Source organism: Diceros bicornis, chromosome 26, assembly GCF_020826845.1.
Source record: "Diceros bicornis minor isolate mBicDic1 chromosome 26, mDicBic1.mat.cur, whole genome shotgun sequence".
Classification (NCBI taxonomy): domain Eukaryota; kingdom Metazoa; phylum Chordata; class Mammalia; order Perissodactyla; family Rhinocerotidae; genus Diceros; species Diceros bicornis.
Genome location: NC_080765.1, coordinates 25,937,377 through 25,949,283, shown reverse-complemented (window position 1 = coordinate 25,949,283; position 11,907 = coordinate 25,937,377). Strand labels below are relative to the sequence as shown.

At 46.5% G+C, this 11,907-nt stretch overlaps 1 pseudogene; it reads left to right on the top strand.

The window, feature by feature from the left end:
• The window catches only part of LOC131422000 (acyl-coenzyme A synthetase ACSM2A, mitochondrial-like), a 75,163-nt pseudogene extending 64,960 nt beyond the window's left edge, over positions 1-10,203 (top strand).
• Positions 10,204-11,907: the final 1,704 nt, after the last annotated feature.

The window sequence follows — 11,907 nt, the reverse complement described above, 5'->3', positions numbered from 1 at the left end:
GTTTGTGAGTGTCTTTAGGTCTGAAGTGAATCTCTTTTATGCAGCATATATATGGGCCTTGTTTTTTTATCCAATCAGCCACCCTATGTCTTTTGATTGGAGCATTTACTCCATTGGCATTTGCAGTAGCTGTTGATAAGTATATACTTATTTCCACTTTGTTACTTTTTTTCTGGGTGTTTTAGTAGTTCTTCTCTGTTCCTTTCTTCTTCTCTTGCTCTCTTTCCTTGTGATTTCATGGCTTTCTTTAGTAATATATTTGGGTTTCTTTCTCTTAATTTTTTTTGTATTTATTATAGGTTTCTGGTTTGTGATCATCGTGAGGTTCGTGTATAATAACCTATGTAAATAGCAATCTATATTAAGTTGATGATCTCTTATATTGGCCTCTTACTAAAAGCCCTATGCTTTTACTCCCTCCTCCCACATTTTATGTTTCTGATATCATATTTCACCTCTTGTGTGTGTAACCTCTTATCATTGGAAATAGATAATTTTAGTACTTTCATCTTTCGACCTTCCTATTAGTTTTATATGATCTGCTACATTTGCTGTGTATTTGCCTTTACCAGTGATTGTTTTTCTTTGATAATTTTCTTATTGCTATTTGTGGTCTTTTCTTTTCCACTTAAATAAGTCCTTTTAACATTTCTTGTAAGGCTGGTTTATTGATGATAACCTCCTTTAGTTTTTGCTTGTCTGGAAAACTCTTTATCTTTCCTTCCATTTTGAATGATAACCTTGCTGGGTAGAGTATTCTTGGCTTTAGGTTTTTTCTTTTCAGCACTTTGAATATATGGTGCCACTCCCTTATAGCCCGTAAGGTTTCTGCTTAGAAGTCAGCTGATAGCCTTATGGGGATTCCTTTGTATGTAACTTGTTGCCTTTCTCTTGCAGCTTTTAGGATTCTCTCTTTATCTTTAATTCTTGATATTTTAATTAAAATGTGTCTTGGTGTGAGCCTCTTTGGGTTCATCTTGTGTGGTGCTCTCTTTACTTCCTGTACCTGGATATCTGTTTCCTTCCTTTGGTTAGGAAAGTTTTCAGCTACTGTTTCTTCAAATAGGTTCTCTGCCCTTTTGTCTCTCTCTTCTCCTTCTGGGACACCTATGATATGGATGTTAGTACACTTGATGTTGTCCCAGAGATCCCTTAGACTGTCCTCATTCTTTTTAATTCTTTTTTTCTGTTCAGCTTGGGTGATTTCATTTATTCTTTCCTCCAGCTCGCTGATCCATTCTTCTGTGTCGTCTGCTCTGCTGTTGACTCCCTCTAGTGAATTTTTCATTTCTATTATTGTATTCTTCAGTTCTGATTAGTTCTTTTTTATATTTTCCAATTCTCTGTTGAAGTTCTCACTGTGTTCACCTATTCTTCCAAAATCAGTGAGCCTCTTTATGACTATTAGTTTGTACTCTTTATCAGGTAGACTGTTTATCTCTGTTTTGTTTAGTTCTTTTTCTGAGGATCTGTCCTGTTCCCTTATTTGGAACATATTCGTTTGTCTCCTCATTTTGCTTACTTCTTTGTGCCTATATCTATGTATTAGGTAGATCAGCTACATCTCCCAATTTTGGATATATGGCCTTGTGTAACAGGTGCCTCATGGGGCCCAGCAATGTGCTTCCCTCTCCTCACCAGTTTCAAATGTTCCAGGAGTGTCACCTGTATGGGCTACATGTTCCCTTCTGTTGTGGCAGGATTGCTCTTGCTGCAGGTGCATGGGTAGGCTAGGCTGACCCCCAGGCCAGCTGGTTGTAAGGCTCAGCTGTGTGCAGCTACTACAGTCACTTTAGTCACTTTATTGGGCACGAGGAACCCCAGCACAGCTGGCTGCAAGGTCTAATAGCACACACCTGCTGCTGATTTGCTGTTAAGTGAGTCAGGCCCCCAATGTGGCTGGTTGCTAGGCTCAGGGGCTCACAATTGCTCTAGGCCTCCAGAATGTGAGCCTGTTGTCAGCTTTCTCGGGGGTGCAGCTGAGTGGGGCTGGCCCCAGGCATGGCAGCATACAATCGTTTCAGGCATTGGAAGGTGGGACAGATTTCCTGTGTGGTTGTGTAAAGAGGCCAGTGGCACAAGTCTGCTGCAGCTTACAAGCCCCACCACCCACCGACCCACACACCTGGCCAATGCAGTCTTGTCCCATGTGCACACCTGTCCCACTGAAGCAGACCCACTTGCTCCGCTGAAGAAGTCCCACACACTCCGCCAACACAGGCCCACCCCTCCTGCATGCACTACCCCACAAAGGCGGACCCACTCACCCCACTGCAGAGGTCCCACACACCCCACCTATGCAGGCCCACAAGTTCTCTGGGCTTGCTGGTGGGTGGGGCCAGTCCCTAGGGCAGACTGCCTGCTCTGGCTGAGCTGGATTAAATCAGAGCTCTAGTGGGTGGGGCAAACCCTTGGGCTAACAGGCCGGGGGAAGAACTCCAATGGCATCTGCCAGCATCTGTGTCAGCATGCCTGTACTAGGTCTCAGCGATGGCTGCCCCCAGTGACTCAGTCCCTGGGGAGGTGGGCCTAGCTGCCTTCTGCCTCTCTGAGACAGCTTTTCAAGTGAGTCTCTGTTACCAAAGGACTATGCACCTTTCTTTCTGATGATTTTTTGTTGGTTTCTGGAACGGATGAATTTGTGTGTGGGCCTTTTAAGGGAAAGCTTTTCTTTCTCTTATGTTTGATAGCTTTTCTGGGGGTATTCCCCATTGGTTTTAATAGCCAGCAAAGCCAGGTATTATGACAGGCATCTCCGTTGTGCTGAATTCAAAGACTGCTTATTGTGGCGTAGCTCTCCTGCACAAACCCCCTGTTCCTCCAGGAAAAGCTTTGTACCTTATGATTGTTCCTGGCTGTGAGGCACTGCAGCTAGAATGGGTTTTTTTCTGCAGCAGAAGGGTATTTCTGCCTCTTCCACTTCTGTCAGTGTTGTCCCTTGTTGTTGGGGTTCTTTTTATCCAGTTTCCAGATCTCTCTCAGAGGTGATTGTTCCACAGGTAGTTGTAAATTTGTTGTGTCCGTGGGACGAGGTGAATTCAGAGTCCTCCTATGCCACCATATTCACAGCAATCCCCTCAGCTAATGTTTTGTCAGAGATTTCCTTGAGTGCCAGGAGCTCAAACAAGCAAACACAAACAGCAACAGCAACGACAACAGAGAACGACCCCTGTGCAGACTGGCTCTGTGTGAGGAACTCCCCACAACTTGGCCAGCCTTGCTCTGAGCCTAGGGATCAGCCTGAGGTGGAAGCTTCAGGTCCTCTCAGGACGTTCTGAGCATGCATTGCCTGGGTGTGTGATGGCTTTCTAAATCCCGCATGTTCATAGCTGTCTTGGATATCTCAATTTCCTGGAAAGTCTACCCTAGCTTCTCCCCCAGACCTTGAGGGTCTACTGTATATCTCCCCCATAGTCTCTCATCTCAGGCGTCTTTAGTTGTAGTCCACCGTGTGGCTTTTACGAGCAGTGCCTGCTGCTCTTCCCGTCTGCATTCTGAGTCGTGTGAAATGAGGGCCTTGCATCAGCCCTTCAGGTGTCCCCAGAGAGGTTAGAACAGATTACACAATAATTTGCAAATAAGATCTGCTCTGCTCCCTCTGGTTGGAGCAGGGGTACTGGGAACCGGGCTGCTGTCTACTCAAGACCAAATCTGCCATGCTGGGGAAAGGTGAGGCAAGGTTCCAATGTTTTTTTCTGGAACCTCTTAAAATCATGTCATGTCCCACAACAGGGAAGATCCCAATGCATTGCTTGGTGGTCAAGTGCATGGGCTGTAGAGCAAAAATGGCATGAAATGTGAGTAAAAATGGCATGAAACTTCCCTACCGTTTTGAAGGTGGCTTTTCTTGATTGGGTATTTGCACGGTTGTTGTAGACCTTTGACTCTTCTAGAGCTCCTACAAAGTCAGCTCAGACAGCTCCTGGTAGTTTGTTTGTTTGCTTGTTTGTTTTTGATGTTTTGTAGCGGAACAAGAGCTTACAGCTTTCTAGTAGGCCATTTTCTTTATATCACTCCCTAGTAGCACTTTTGAAAAGCAGTCAAGGTTGAGAACCCACTTGGGTGTCTTTGTGGACTCTGCCCACGTCTGTGTGGTAGATAGGATACTGTGCCCCTACCATTAAGGAGCTTTTCTTTGGCCCTGGGAGCATGATTCCTTCCCTGGATGTGTGAATCCCATCATCCAGGTTCCAGTCTCTGATGATTGTCATCAAGAAAGTTCATTTCCTCCTGGAAGGCGTGTCCACAAGGGTGTGTCAGGCCAACTGTACCAACACACAGTACACTGAGCTGGACAGCAGTTCAAGTGGTGCATGAATGGGGGTGGGACTTTGCTGTACCCCTTGATACAATATTTCCTAAATTTGAGTCATCCATGTCCACATCCACTATTTTTTACCTTATCTGTGTGCACCATCTATATTATCACTTACTTAATTTTTCTCTCTAAATCCACTTATTATTTTACTTTAAAACATTTCCTTTTTAAAAAAGTTGATGTGGTATCACAAGTGGAAAACAGTAGCACTTGCCAAAAGCAAAAGGCAGTTGTAACCATAACTATAATACAAACCAAACAACTTTGTTAAATTTTAGCTACATCCTGTTCCCACTAAAAGCTCTGATCTTGAAACTTACCTTCCTCTTGGTAGTTCCAGAGCTTTTAAAAATATGTCGGAGCCAAATCAGAACAATTGGAAGGGAATCTAAAAAGGAATGTGATCCGATGTTTTTTTCTGGAACCTCTTAAAATCATGTCATGTCCCACAACAGGGAAGATCCCAACACATTGCTTGGTGGTCAAGTGCATGGGCTGTAGAGCAAGAATTAAATTCAAATACCAGCCCTTCCACCAACCAGCTGAGTGGCTTTGAGCAAGTGATTGTGCCTCTCTGAGCATCAGTTTCCTCTTCTGTAACATGGGCTATGAAAAATGCCAGCCTCACACAAAACCTGTGCATGAATATTCATAGTGGCATTATTCCTAATAGCTAAAAACTGGATGGGGCCAGTCCCGTGGCATAGTGGTTAAGTTAGGCATGCTCCACTTCGGATTTGTGGGTTTGGATCCCAGGTGCAGACCTACACCACTCATCAGCCATGCTGTGGTGGTGACGCACATACAAAACAGAGGAAGATGGGCACAGATGTTAGCTCAGGGAGAATCTTCCTCAGCAAAACAAAACAAAACAAAACAAAACAAAACAAAACTGGAAACAACCCAGATGCCCTTCAATGGGTGAATGGGTAAACAAACTGTGATTCATTCATAACATGAAATACTGTTCCGCAATAAATAGGATTGAACTATTGATGAACACACCAACCTGGATGAATCTTCAGAGAATTACACTGAATGAAAAAATAAAAAGAGCCATTCCCAAATGTTACATTCTATATGATTCCACTTATGTAACATTCTTAAAATGACAAAATTATGAAAATGGAGAATAGATTAGGCATTGCCAAGGGGTTAGGGATGGAGAGGGAGGGAGAGAAGGAGGAGGAGGGAGGTGGACGTGGGTATAAAAGCAACATGAGAGCTCCTGGTGATGACGGGACTGTTCTGTCTCTTGACTGGTGGTTGATATACACATGTGATAAAATTGCATTGTGCTAAATACACATACACACACACACACACACACACACACACACACAAATGAGTACAAGTGAAAAACTGTGGAAATCTGGGTAAGATTGGTGGATTGCATCAATGTCGGTATCCTGGTTGTGATGTTGAACTATATAGTGTTGGAAGATGTTACCGTTGGGAGAAACTGGGTAAAGGGTACATGGGATCTCTTTGTATTATTTCTTACAGTGTGCATGTGAATCTATCATTATCTTAAAATAAGTTTAATTAAAGTAATACCAACCTCACAGGCTTTCTGTGAGGATCAAATGAGGTAGTGTTTTGGGAAGAAAATTCGTTCAGCAAATATTTATTGACACCTCCCATCTGTCCAGTTACTGTGTGAACGCTGAGCTTCTCACAGTGAATCAAATACACGGAGTTCATGGTGTAGGAAATCGTATTCTACTGGAGAGCCACACAAAAGCGAGGTGTTATTTTAAAAAATTATCCTTAAAATTGGTGTAATATTGCCCACTAAATCAGCAGTAGAGTGCATTGAGTGTTTGCATGTAAAGAAAATAGACTTGGAGAGATGACAAAACTTGCCCAGGTGCCAGGTGGAGTGACAAGGAGGATTCGGACCCAGATCTGAGCCCCAGGTTGTGGCTCTTCATCTCTAGACTCGCTGCCTTCTCCACAGAGGGGTGCTGTTCTCTTTACAGGATGACCCGGTGAGGACAGCCGAAGCAGAGTGTGGGGACTTTTACAGCACTGGGGACAGAGCAACCATGGATGCAGAGGGCCACATCTGGTTCCTGGGGAGGGGCGATGATGTCATCAATGCCTCTGTGTAGGTGTGGCTGACCCTGAGCCGGGAGGTGTCACCCTCACACGCCTGGTGGGATCTAGCTGGCCCAGACGTTCCTCCATGCATTGGTCATGGGACCCTCAGCCTAATTCTGAACAGAGCCATGTCTATGGGGCCCTGGCCCGGGGGTGTCTGTGAACCTCCCCCAACCCCTGCATCCAGAAGAAATAGTCAAAATGAAGTTCAGGAAGGTCTGGAAGAACAATCATAATAAGACACCGTGCAATTTAAAGAGGAAGGGAGACCTTGCTTTGATCCCTATTGATGGGAGGAAATTATTCTCTGTGCTCCTCTGATGGGGCACAACATGTCACAGAAAATAATAATAATAATAATAGCTAACCTTTATGGAGTGCTTACTAGGTGAAAGCACTCTCCTTGGTGCTTTGTATAACCCAGTAGATGTTATCATTATGCCCATTTTACTCATGAGAAAACTGAGTCACTGACCAGTGAAGTAAGTTTCCTAAAGTTTCAAAGACAGTACAGGTTGCAGCCCAGATTCAAACCAAGGTGGTCTGGCTCCCAACCCGTTGTCCCTAACCCTTACGTGATTTAGGGGGAAAAAATGACACAAGTAACAAGTTCTCTTGGTTATTTCAGGGAAATTGAGTTTGTTTTATTTTGTAATTTCTAAAACAAATGCTGACGTAGTGGGGAATAGGATGGAGAATTTTCATGAATGTTTAAGATCAAGTTTGGGGCTTCCAAGAGGTTCCATGCTGGAGGAAGCTCCTGAAGCCAGGCCGCAGAGCTCTGGGAGGACAGAGCTCTCTCTCTCCTCCTACCAGAGGCAGTGAGTGAGAAGAGAGCACCTGTGCCTTGTATTTCTTAGCATGGAGCGTCCAGGTCTTCCTGCAGTGGTCCCACTACACAGCCTGTCACAGGCCTCTGACCCCCTGTGACAGTTTCCCTCTGTCAAGTGCCAAGGGAAAATACGATCCTCCAGAACATGAGATCTGAGGGCTTGGTCGCCCCAGCCCTGGTATCTGCTCAGAACCAGAGAAGGAACCTTTGATCCTGCAGGTATCACATCGGGCCGGCAGAGGTGGAAAATGCCCTGGCCGAGCATCCAGCAGTGGCTGAGTCAGCTGTGGTGAGCAGCCCGGACCGATTCGAGGGGAGGTGAGGAAGAGGACACGGAGGTCATCGTGTCTGTGTGTGGGCACTGGGGAGGCAGGTGCAGGGGAAACTTCGAGGCCATGTCTACCCAGGACCTAGGGTGGAGAGAGGGCGCAGTTGGTGTGTGTGTGCACTTACACGATGGGGTGACCAGGGGACACTGTGGCCTCATCTGTGGCTGAAAATGCTGCTGCTGACATCTAACATTTAATGAGCTCTTATTATGTGCCTGCTCATTTTTCCCCCCAGTAACCTAATGAGTTCAGGACTCTCATTATACCCTTTTATAGATAAGGAAACAGGGGCCTAAAGAAGTTATTAAGTTGCCCAGATGACACAGTGGTGGAGCCAGAACGGGAATCTAAGCAATCTGGCTCCAGAGCATGCATTCATTGATTCAACAGGTGTTTTCTGGGCACCTACTATGTGCAAGGCCCTGTGCAATTAAGTGGGGACATAAATAATAACATAAGAATTATAAATTACCAACAATTATTAAATGCCCAAAGGTTCCAGGCACAGAAGTATACATACAACAATAGTAAAAATGATGAAGATAACGCTGATGATAAGAATAATAATAAAGTTAAACTAGCTTCATGTTTTACATGTATTATCTCGTGAAATCTTTACCTAAACCCAGTGAGGAATGAACCTGTACTGTCCCCGTTTCGCAGGGAAGGAAATTGAGGGTGAGAGAGGTTGAGTAACTTTCCAATCATAGAGTGGAGACTGGAGTATTGGGACTAGAACCTGGTGTGTCCTTTTCCAAAGGCTCAAGTGTCAGCTTGGTGTTTTCGCTCATTAAATAAATATTCACTTTGTAAACTAGACAATTCACTGGCGCTCACCCTGAGCCTCCGCTCTGGTTCTGCACGGCAGGTGGTGAAGGCGTTTATTGTCCTGGCCCCACAGTTTCTGTCCTGGGACAGGGACCAGCTCACCAAGGAGCTGCAGCACGTGAAGTCAGTGACGGCTCCGTACAAGTACCCGAGGAAGGTGAGTGAGGCGGGTGGATGAGGCTGGTCCCCCCGAGCCGTCCTGGCGCTCCGCGGCCCCGAGTCTCGTCGGGTGGCTGGGCTGAAGCTTAAACAGCCAGTAGAACTAGCATTTTTCTCTTCAGAAGAAAGAATTGGGGTAGGGGTAGGGTGGAGCCAACTGAGACGGAACCTGTGGCAGAAACCCAAAAGGAATCCATTGCTGGCACGTTAACCTAAAGAAAAAAAATCAGACAAGTGCCCAAAGATATCCAAGAAGGGTATTTAATATCTTTCAAAATTTGAGAAGGAAATCCAAATCAGCAGCTTCCAAACTGTTTTTAAAAATAATTCATGCTTGGAAATACATTCTATATTGCAACTCAATACATATATACATACGTAACAAACAAAAATTAACAAAATGATATTTATCCTTATAACATGCCATATATTCCGATATTTTTATTCTACTTCATTTGTTTTAAATGCTGTGTGCAAACTACAAAAATGTCCAACAATAGAGAAATGATTAAGTTGTTCATGAAATTTAATATTATCCTGTATTTTAAAATGATATTGCAGATCTTTTATTTTTAATGTAAAAAGATCACAATATATTATTAAGAGAAAAAGCAGGCAATGAAAGAATGTACATGATATTATCCTATTAGTTTAAAAGCAGAGTTTGAGCGGATACATGTGCCGAAAGTGTGCATTTCCTTCTTTTGTGATAGTGCTTTGCTCCGTCATCTGAGTGCTGACGGTCCATCCAGATAGAAAGCTGCAGAGCTCACGTCTAGTGAACATGCGCCATGTGGGTCGGGCCCTGGACTCAGTGCTGCACACGCGTTACTATTTCATTTCATCGTCCCCACAGCCTGAGATGGTCTCATCACTCTGCTTCATAGAGAGGAGCTGAGGCTCAGAGACTCCCAGTAAATTGCCTGAGATTAGAGTTAATAAAAAGCAGAGCAGGAACTCAAACCCGTGTGTATCTGACAACAGAGTTCCTGCTTCTAACATCAGTCTCTGTGGCCTCACAGAGAGGAGAACAGAGGGCACGTAGCAGGCAGGATGGGCTAGATGTTACTGTGGGTAACAAAGACCCCCCAAAGTCTTAGCGGCTTATAACAAGGAAGGTATCTTCCTTGCTCATGTTACATGTTCACCATGTCCAGGCTCTCCTGGGGCCTCTGCTCCACACCCCCTCATCTCGGGACCAGGATAACGGAGCAGCCACCATACAGGTATCTGCCAGGTGCCGTAAGAGATGGACAGAGCTGGCGGCCAGGCTCACTGGTTCCCAGCTCTTCTGTTAGAGGTGGCACGCTTCACTGCCACTCACATTTCACTGGTCAAAGCCTGTCCCAAGGCTGCATCCAACTTCAGGGGGTCAGGAGGAGAACCTGGCATCCTTGGTGGGCCCCATTAAGGCCACCACATGGTGCCAGCCTGTCTGGGGGACTGTGCAGGGGCAAAGGAGGAGAGGGGGGACTGGTAGGAAGTGACGGTGGGACTAAGTCAGGATGGATTTGCTTTCGCCTCAACCAGGTGGAATTTGTCCCAGAGCTGCCCAAAACCATCACTGGCAAGATTAAAAGGAGTGAACTTCGGAAAAAGGAGTTTGGTCAGATGTGATCGTCAATAAACTCAGAAACCACTGTGTGACTTTGGGTAAATGCCTGGCCACCTCAGTTTCCCCATATGGCGAGGGTGAGGATGGGGGTGTTGAGAGAGTTGATTTGGAAGGATATCAGGAGTGCCAATATTTCAGCATTTTTGTTTCTTTCAGATTAATATCAGTCACTCTTCTTCCTCCGAGTCTCCTCCTCCTTCTGGATTGCCCAGATGAGCACACAGATTGGGGCTGGAGGTAATAAAGTACGAATAGAACATCAACGGTGCCCCTGTGTCGTGCATTAATTCTGTGGATGAACCTGTGCTAAATGTGGTTCCTCCGTAATTCTCCCCAATCCCCACTGGAGAGAGCCCAGGGCCTGATTCTCCCTGCTGGCCCCAGCTTCCTTCGTGGCCCTGTGGACCCGGTAGATGGCCAGGACTCAGAGGCCCAAGAGAGATGCTCCGAGCAGCCCCAGGCACCAGCCTGTCCTAGGTCCCAGCCTAGGTCCCGCATGAGTGAGTGAGGGACCTACTCTCTGGGAACCCAGGAGTCCCGTAGGACTCTTGCAGACCTCTCCAGAGGTACCCGGTCCCTCATTCATACCCAGAGGCTTTCACCCCTCAGCTTTCCCCCACATGAGCCCACCCGCTCATCTCTCCCCAGGGCCCAGGACTCCCCCAGCCCTTTCCCAGGCGCCCAGTGTCCTCGCCACACACCCCTCCCCCACACTCTATTACCCCTTCCTGCTATCCAGAGCCCCCCTGACCCCCTGGTCTCGGGTCCTGTGAACTGATCCTTTACTCCATCTGTCCTTGGGGCCTGAATGGGACCACTGTGGGGAAAACCAGAGGCTGGGAGGAGCAGGGGCAGAGGGGCCGAGCCTGGGGGTGGGAGAAACACATATTTTCTCCTTCTCACCCACCGCTGGGTCACCCTTGAAGAGATCCCCTCTGCGGCTGCCCATTTCTGGGGTTCACAGACACACACATTCACAGAGAAATAAGACACCACAAGCACAGAGACACACAGGCACATAATCACCCCCATCCTCACCTGGGGACTCAGGCATAGGGCTCATGGACAGGCTCACACACAGACCCACACTGCAGACACAGGCAACGACCCCTGAGAACACAGACACACACACTCAGGGCCACATGAGACAGCCCCACAGGGCAGACCCTACACACAGTGGACATACACATACACACAGAGATACAATCAGGAACACCCAAAGGGGCAGCAAATTCACACACACAACCAACACACGCAGAGATATAAAACACAGACACACACACATGCTCCAGCAGGGACACACATGCCCCGAGACAGATTTGCGCAACCAGCATACACTCATTCACAGATATCAGACACAGACACACAAATGCACACAGAGACACACAGAGAGTGCCACACAGTGGAAAACTCACGTCCACGATCAATACTCACACAGAGAAACTCAGACTCGCAGGTCCATAATGCAAAATTACACAACCAAACACACGTGCACACACACACACTCCCAGACCCTCACTTCCCTACCCCAGCCCACAGTGCAAACAGAGAGCTCTGGCACTCAGTGGAGGCCACCACAGGCAGACAGGATGAATAGACCCTGGCATGACCTGCCCCACCTAAGCTGTCAACGAAGGAGGTGTTTTCCTGGTTCCAACCCGAGTGCTTGACATCTGCCCCATGCCAGGGCCTCCTGGAAGGCTATACGTGGGTGCTGAGATGC